The sequence below is a fragment of the Magnolia sinica genome, chromosome 2, assembly GCF_029962835.1.
Source record: "Magnolia sinica isolate HGM2019 chromosome 2, MsV1, whole genome shotgun sequence".
Lineage (NCBI taxonomy): Eukaryota > Viridiplantae > Streptophyta > Magnoliopsida > Magnoliales > Magnoliaceae > Magnolia > Magnolia sinica.
In genome coordinates, this window is record NC_080574.1 from 124,717,245 (window position 1) to 124,726,670 (window position 9,426).

At 36.8% G+C, this 9,426-nt stretch overlaps 1 long non-coding RNA gene across 1 annotated transcript; it reads left to right on the forward strand.

Annotated features, from left to right (window-relative positions):
* The first annotated feature begins 6,289 nt into the window (after positions 1-6,289).
* On the forward strand, positions 6,290-9,199 carry LOC131230406 (uncharacterized). The gene is made up of 4 exons (XR_009164019.1): positions 6,290-6,462; positions 6,626-6,715; positions 8,592-8,771; positions 8,860-9,199. It is a non-coding gene; the product is annotated as an uncharacterized LOC131230406 (long non-coding RNA).
* Positions 9,200-9,426: the final 227 nt, after the last annotated feature.

The window sequence follows — 9,426 nt, forward strand, 5'->3', positions numbered from 1 at the left end:
GAGCAAAGTCTACAGACTATGTAGACTTTTAGCTACGGATATAAACTGTAGCTATATTACTACGGATTTAATTCGTAGCTAAAATCTACTTTATCTGTAGCTAAAACATGCCTCCCCATCGGACTTTATTAGAGACTGACGATGCTTAAGGGGCTCCATGGGGGCCATTGCAATATATGTATTTTATCTAAGCCGTTCATAAATTTTGAAATATTATTTCAATGCATGAGGCCAAAAATTAGAAAGATTAAAGGTTTAAGTGGACCACACCATAAGAAATAATGAAAAATAAATTTATAACGTTAGTAAGTGGTGTGGTCCACCTACAGCTTAGATCTGACTCATTTTTTGGATCAACCCTAAAAATGAGTCGTTAAAATTAATGGACGGAGGGGATAATTAACATACACAATGGTGGGCCCCACAAGTCCTAAAATAAATCAAGATGGTGATGTCCGTCACCACGAAAACTCGATCCTCCCCGCGCTCCTCTCCTGCGCACACCCAATTTTCCAAAACCAAAACCTCTCTCTCTCTCTCTCTCTCTCTCTCTCTCTCTCTCGCTCGCCTGCGCACTCACCCTCCCTCGCCCTCTCCTCTCTCTCTCTCTCGCCCGCGCACTCACCCTCCCTCACCCTCTCTCTCTCTCTCTCTCTCTCTCTCTTAGCGTCTCCCTTTCCCTCGCCCTGTCTCGATCTCCCGCACTCCCTCACCCTCTCTCTGTCTCTCAGCCCCATTTCCATCTCTCTGTTTCCCAACCTCCCTGTCTCTCTCGCTAGGGTTTTCAAAACCCCCTTTCGCTGCAAACTCACCATTGATTAGTGAGCACATCCTGTGCTAGGGTTTTCGAAACCCCTTTCATCCAACCCTCGTCACTGCCCCGGCTCATCCACCAGCCACAGCCACCACCCCTGTTCACGTTTGCTTGATCCTCCAAGGAGTCCCAGCTGGTTAAAAGTTTCAGGCATTTAACAATCATCTGATTGCAGTTTCATCTTTGCTCAGATGATAGATCTATTTTTGTTTTGAATTTCTTTGCAAGGAAAAAAAATGTCAACAACTTCCCTCCGTTTGCATGCCAGATGCTTGTCAAAATGCCAATCCCAAGGAGTATTCAGGCAGCCCAATTCCAAGTTGATGCAGATGCAATGACCCACACAAAATTTGTAAATAGTTAAATCAAGTCAATTACATAGAAATCAATTGTAATATATATAGATAAGCATGCCATTAAAAAAGAAAACTATTTAGGTAAGGAACAATTAGATTTACCTGTGTTGTTTTCCTGTTTTAAGAATCTGGACGTGCAGACTGTATTCCAGAAACTAGGTCATTGTATTTGTTTTCGGATTAAAAAAAGTTGGATCTGTTTACTTGGCTTAACTCCATAGAAAAATCATCCTTTTGACAATCCCATTCTAATTCTATTACCTCTTAGTGCATAGCGGAATGATGGCATTGCTACAAAATTGTAGTTCATTTTTGTTTATTTTTCTCTATCTTTTATCTAAATGTAGTTTGTTGTTGGATCATAATTTCCTTTTCACTTCCAAGGATGAAAGGGCCTTTTGATGCTTTTGAACATGTTGGTTTCAAAATGTTCTTAGAGGTCACTGTTTTTGTGATGAATTGGGATGCTGATGGAACAAGTTGCAGTCTTGTTTTGGAGGACAACCCTCTGGTAGACTTTGTTGAGCTTCCTGATACATGCCAAGGCCTATATTATCGCAACATCTTGAGTGGAGTTATCAGAGGGGCACTAAAAATGGTGAGAATTTCATCTATCTCTCTCTCTCTCTCTCTGTCTCTCTCTCTCTATCCATCTACATCTAGCTAGCTACCTACTTACCTACTAATGCGTTTAAACATGCCATAGCTCATGAGAAATTTTGTATGGAAATAAACTATCTGGTATGGAGCAATACATTTGTTGCTAATCTGCTTGTGCATTCTGTTGCTTACCTTGGGTTTTGGTTGCACCAAATATTATGAGTTTTCATGATTAATCAGTTTAAATTGGTGCAAAGTATCTGGAAATATCACGATTTTGGTGCATGCACGAATTATGGAATTGTGGGCATTTCTTGACTTAAAGGAGTGTTAGTTCTCTTCAATATGTTTGTTTGTGGATGCCTATTCAAAGCTTTTGCATGTGTCTTTGGATAATAATATGTTTACCTCTAGGTACTCTATCAGTTTTTTGCAACATGAGTTGTTCTGATTCTAATTCTGTGAATTTTCTATACTTTTCTTCACTTGAATGTCATAAAAAGATGGTTTTGGTTTGCCTGGGAGTCCAATTAGTGACGACCCAAGTTTCCAGACTTGGGAATCTTTAATTTTGCTTTACAAATGGGTTGCATTTCTCTACTGCTTTGTTACAAGTAGCAAGAATTCTGCTACTTTATTCATTTATTTGACTATAAAGTATATTTTCCCTATAGAGGTGAATTGTGTTCATTTCTCTTTTATATGTTTCTACCATTTCATTTCTCTAGTATTGCCATGCCAGAAGTGGCAATTTCTTGAGTCTAGAATGGAATGAAAGTTCATTTTTCAGTAAATTGTTTCCTAAATTCTTTTCTTATAGGAAGATCTGGAATTACCAATAGACATGCAACATTTTCCTTTAGAAGGGCACATGTTTTATAAGAGGCATACGTCTTGCTGCCAAATAATTTGTTTCTTAAAGCTTACCAATGTCAAAGTTAGCCTTAAAGTGACTCTACTATTATAGCTGTGAACATAATGATTTGAAGGAGAAATGTTATGCATATTTTCTCACATAAGGTTGAGGGTTATCTTTGCGGTAGATGTGTGCATGACAGGGCTATTCATTAGGTGGGCCTCAACATCAACATGCCTTACCCTAAAAACTAGTTTGATCCACTCATTGGTCGGGCCATCAACAAAGAGAGTTTCTCTGAACCCAGTGAAGTCAAGGCTATGTGAAGTTCGGGGAAGGACAAATCCAGAATTGGATATATCAAACTAATGTCATTTGGGTATCCACTAAGAGAATTCAAGCTCTCCTTTGAGTATCATTTGGTTCATAAGTAAATATATTGGTAGTCAAAATGTGGTTTGCTTTGTTTATAGATTTCTGTGTCTGTTACAAGTAGAGGCATGACAAAGGGAACATGTTTAAGCTAACTTCATTCATTTCTAATTCTAGATTGTAACAAAGTCCATTGTCAATTAACTGCATTTTAGTTTTCATTTTACCTATTAAAACTTGTATTACCAACTGCATACCCAGGATAGGGTGGATTTGAATGAGATTTAGATGCGCCAATTTCCATGTAATATGTTCTGAAAGAGAATTTTCTTATAGGAGCTATCAAGGAAGCTATTGAAACTTTAAGAAGTGATAATGTCAATGCCTTTGTGTTGGACCTTCGAAATAACAGGTTATTCACCTTTTTAATGTGCATCCACGTTTGCATTCACCCTTTAAGTGTGCTTCTGATATACTGAAATTTGGTGCAGTGGTGGATCTTTCCCAGAAGGAATTGAGATTGCCAAGATCTAGTAAGCTTCTTCACAGAATCAAAAGAACGACACAATGCATCTGTTGTTTGCATTCACCCTTTATATATCATGTGTTCTTCTATACAATGGTCAATGAAATGTATTTTGTTATATACCATGGTCTTCTATACTCATGATTCATTTAGGTGCACTTATGGAATTTTGGTCTTGAAGGATGTAAGTTGGTTGATCTTCGGTGGTTATTAATCATTCAACAGAAATGCCATTGCAGCTAGTGCAGGGATGGCCTAGATTGCACCCGCTTGCTTTCGCTTCTTTTCTTTTAATGTGTGTAGCCCACATTGACCTCCATATGGTACTTAAAATAATTATACCTAAAACCTCCAAATTGACTTGCTATGGCCCACCTGAGATCGTAGTGCCCATGTAGATTTCTTGCTAATATTTCATATCAAATTTTAACAGGGTGGATATTGGGACTAACGAACAGTTGCTTTTGGATGTATTGATAAATGCCTTGACACAAATTATCTTAGAGTAAGTTTTAGATACTCTTGCCTATTAGCATTTGATATATATCTCTCTTTTAATTTTTTATTTTTTTAAAAAAATTTTAAATGCAGTATCGTAAGTTTTCATTCACTAACTTTCTTATGACGCATCTAATGATGAATAAAATACTCCGGCTTTGTCTGTATATCTTGACACAATATGTTTGACTTGCTCTCATCTCCTACATATGTTGAAAGAAGCTATGATGCAGTGTTTTGCAGATAAAAAATATATACTTCTATCTGAAATTGGTGTAATCAACCTGCAGTCTCTGGTTTCATTAGTGAAATTCAAGCTGGAAACATCTATTAGTTGAGAAGTGTTAATCAAAGATTCAAAATCTATGACATCAAAAGCAATTCTCTGTCTTTGTCTTTGTATAGCTTCTTGATGATATAGTTTTAGGTATCTTCCCCTTTTTTGATGTGTTTTTTTATGTAATCATGTGAGTGTCTATCTTCATGTGTTTGTTTCGCTGTGGACCGTGGACTATATTTCAACATTTTTCTGTTGGGATTTAATATAAGATATTGATGGATGTTGAGTGGCACATCACCTATGTTTCATTTTGTGATTTGCGTGTGTTCTTTGAGTACGTTGTGCAAGTGCACATTGCTTTTCTCATGCTTTTAATGTCAATTGCAGCCTCATCTAATTTTCTGAGTAGAGATTGGAAATAGGGAGCTAAAGTGATCATTAAATGCTTCACAAGACAATTCTGTTTTGGTCAAGAGTTCATTCTTGGTTTTTTTTGAGCAAAAAATTTCAGACTATAAAGACTTCTATTCTTGTTTTTTTTCTTTTTTTTTCTTTTTTTTTTCTTTTGTTTTGGTCAAGAGTTCATTCTTTGAGAGCTCATCTTGGAAAGTGTTCATTCTTTTATCCAGCTTTCAATATCCCTTGTTGGTCTTTTTTGCAATTTTAGTTTGGGATCTCCAGTAGCTGTTTGCAATGGGTTTTTTTTTTTTCACATTTGCAAAGTTGTTGCTGAGAGTGTTTGGGTGTGGGAATTAGGTGCCTTTTGAAAATTTCGGAGAATGGGTACTTTTGATTCATGAGAAAAAACGTGGATACCCTTGGTAGAGTAGGACAATCCGGGTAAAAAACAACATGTACGGCACATCAAACTTTCCTATTATTTTATGATGTGAGTAAGATTCACAACGCAATTATGAAGAGATCTTCTGCAAGGTCTCTTCTTATTCTGAAGATAAGTGGTGTGCTGTCAGGCCAATGGACCATTAACATCGATACAGGATTGAATTGTCATTCATGATCTAAAGAAGAATACATTCATTTAGGACAGATAGGAAGAAGTTCAAACTTGAAACCTGAAATTAGAGGTGTGGCTCAACCAGAGGTTCCAGGCCTGATGTGACTTCAAACTTGAAACCTGAAATCATGTTTGAAGGTGTCTTTCTTTGATTCTTTTGTCCTATATCACTCAGCTTCCACTAATTGAGTGGGCCACCATGTGGAAAGGGGTTGGAATGTAGTAGTCATCCAATCATTGACCTACAAAATAGACTGTTGACTAAAAAGTGCAATGGTCCACATTCAGCAGGAAAATCACAAATTCACAACATGATTGGATAGGCAGATTATGCAAACATATAATTGATCTTAAGTAACTTTAAGTAAAAAAGTTACTTATAATTGATCTTAAACTAAACTTACTTATCTCAAATAAGTTACTTATGTACTGCTGTAAGTAGGAAAAAGTAACTTATTTGGCGGTATCCAGACAGGCCCTAAAATTCATTCAACAATCCTTTAATTATCCATCATGGGTTTTGTGATCCTTTTGTTTTTTGTAGTTCACCATCATTGAATAGTTGGTCCTTTCTTTTTCAGGTCAAGTTGTATTTTTGTGTATTTATGTGTTTGACACGCGAAAGAATCCGAAGAGCTGTCTTGAAATGAGGGTTGCAGATTGGCAAAGGGTGGGCCATGCTTTTTTGCTTCATGCTTTGTTTGCTAATGAACTCCATTAGCTAGTGGCTTGTAGCTGGTTATTATGTTGACTTCTGATATCAGCAAACTTCCTTGGGTGACTGGCTAGTGGCTTCTGCTGTAAGTAGAAAAAAGTGCCTTTCTTGGGTGACTGGCTGAATTTCTAGGCCGTTGGTTGTGTTTCAGTTCAGGATGCATTTGCTTTGTGTGTGTTTGTCTTTTGTTTTGTTTTGTATCGCTGTGGAGTGACAATAGGGTCACCTTCCTCTCCGCTTTTTTTTTCCCTTCATGATTCCGTCAATAAAATAAAATAAAATAAAATAAAACCAAGTGATATTATTATTGGTGCAGGTGAATGTTAACTTGGCTAGACTGCCTGCACTGGTGTTGCCATGTGGATTGATTAAAGGTGGACCCGCCGGCCTTCCTGTTGGACTTCAAATGATTGGTGCTGCCTTTGATGAGGTATTGAACTGGCCTTCTTGTTTCTAAGAACATGCTGTTTCTGGTTCAATGACTGAGAATTCGTGCCATCTCCTTCCTTTCTGTTTTCTTCTTATCACATTGCTGTCGATTTTGTTCATATGCATCCGTAACTGAGATCACCATTTTCCTTTTCTGGTTTGAGCTTTTCAACATATTTCAGATGATTTCTGAAAATATTAGGCAGACATTCAAGTTTCAGCGACAAAAAGAACCCTAGAAATTCAATGTTCAGGTAATCTTTACATCTGTTTGAGGTAATTCACATCTTTTTTGGTTCGATCAATTAGAATAGAATTTGAGAATTTTTGGATCGATTGATGAAGATTTTTCTTCTTTTATTTGCATCACTGTTAATTTCACGTGAAATATCTAGAAATTGAGATATGACTGTCTTTGTGGGATTTGAGAAATTTAGAAATGAAAGATAAGGATCTGATATGATTTGTATGTGATTTTCTTTTGATTCTGCATGGAAGTATCATGTTGTATGTGACTTGATTGATATTTTTCCTTACTGATTTATGATTTTATTTCTATTGATTCCACATGGACTAGCTTCCATGTTTCTTATACATATGTTTCAGAACTTGGTTTGTATAGTAGCTTCTTTATTTTGCAATTAGGTTCAAATTCGAACCTGTTTTCTTCTTCTTATTGATTATTGGCACAGTAGTTGCATGTTTCTCAAGTGCCTTTTTTTCTTTATATATATATATGTATATATATATCTTGTACAACTCATATCTTGTTTTCTTCTTGTTCTTGTTCTTTCTTCTTATCTTCTCTGACTATCTAGAAATTTTCATAAATTTCATGTTTAAGAGTGAGCACATGCTCTGTGATCTATTTCACATCCACATGAAGACTGCAATATTGAAGCAGCAGGTTCAACATAGAATGCCTTCTTAGCATGCAATTGATTATGCACTTTGAAATTGAAGGGGCTAAGTGCTGATTTTAAGGCCAGATTGTTGACTTCAAATGAATGCACCTGTTGAAAATCAGTGAAAAAAAAAGACTGTTTGGCTTGATCTTGTCATAACCTTGCTATTTAGATCTTCTTTGAGGGTTTTGTACATTAGAATCCATATATTATTCATGTATCTATGGCTTCTAAGAGATTTGGCTCACATCATGCTATGATGTTTCTAGGTAAAATGTTGAGAAGATGATGAATGTTTGCCCATCGACAAGGGTGATGGATAACTGGTGCTTATAAGTTCAGGCTGTTTCTGAGTCACCATTCCATACATTCTTCAAAAAGCTCTAATACAGGAAGAAAAACTGTCTAACTACATCCATTGACTGAGAATTGAAGACCAATCATGAGATTGCGATGCATGGAGGTCAGGAGAGCACATAGATAAAGGATGGTGAGGTGGAAATTTAGGATACATAGGAGAGAAAATAGATAAAGGATGGTGAGAATGGATGCAAGTCAGTTCAATAGTGCATCCATGCACACAGACTTAACTGATTTGAAGTTCGAATGGTTTAACTAATTTGAAGTCTGATTGGTTTTTTTAGAGTGACTTACTATACCACTCCATTGATGTTTGCATGTTTGAAAATATATTCTCTTCATTTAATAAGCGTATGTTACTTTATTAATCAAAGTGGTTTCAACCATCTTACGAATGGATCGTGACTCTGCAGTGTTTTCTTTTTACCCGTCCAAACTTGTTTTTATTTCTCAGACAATTTTTCATTTTCGTGAAGGGAAATATAATGGAACTTGGACTTGATGTCATGGTTATTTGATTTCCTTACAGGTCCATTATCGGTTTTCAACAAACACTTTTTAGGTGATGGTCTTCTAAAATGCAAGGAACTGGGCTTGTCAAAGAATGAGATGAAGAAGCTTCTACCCATCATTGATGCCAGCTCTTCAGATTCAGGTGACTGTATGCTTACCAAGCATTTTTTAATAGATGTGTGTTGGTGGGCATAGGCCAAGTTCTGTCTCTCTGCTTCTATGTGCGTGCACAAATACATGTGCATGCTTGTGATTGTGTCTATGTGCACACAGATTTAAATATGAATGCACTCATGTTTAATTGCATATTTCAAGCTTGAAGTTTTCTGAATTGGATCTGTGATTGTTTTAGGAACATTTGATGGCGTCTTGGAGCTTATGGTTCATGCTGGCAGAAGTCTGCCTAAAGCTATCATGATGATGATACCTGAGGCGTGGCAAAATGTTAAAAACATGGATCGTGATAGAAAAGCCTTATACGAATATTTTTCAGCTCTTGTGGAGCCATGAGATGGACCTGCACTTATATCATGTAAAGTTTGTGCTGGAATTGCTTCATGCTTTAATGATTCTGCATGTGACATGAGTATTTTGAACTTATATTTATTGTATAAATGCAGTTACTGATGGCCGCTATCTTGGAGCGACATTGGACCGAAATGGATTGCACCCCGGTCGCTTTTACATCACACATAGTGGACGCGTGATCATGGCCAGTGAGGTTAGTGTTGTAGACATCTTCCAGGAGATGTGGCTAGGAAAGGAAGACATCTGATCGGTCCAGAAGGGGACCTTACTAAAACAATTCATGTGGAAGGCTATGTGGCAGTTCATGTGCATTTGTATTTTGTTTTGAAAAAATTAAATAGACCATTAATTGTTTTGTTGATATTGTGTAGAATTGTTGTCTTGATGAATGTTAAATGGGTGAAATATGCACAGGTTCAATCATTTGTTGATTACGATATTGTTAGCTTTGGATGATAGAGAAATGAGGTCAAAAGCAGGTAAGCTCCATTTATATGTGGGAATCTAATCAGGGTCGACATTGTTGGTTTATCTAGTGCTCAGAAACCTGTAGAATGGACTGGTTTGACGAGTTGTAGAATCTGATAAGACTTCACATTGTTGACTTGGTTTGAGTTAAGGAGGTAACTTGATATTTTACTTTGACACAGGTCAGTCAT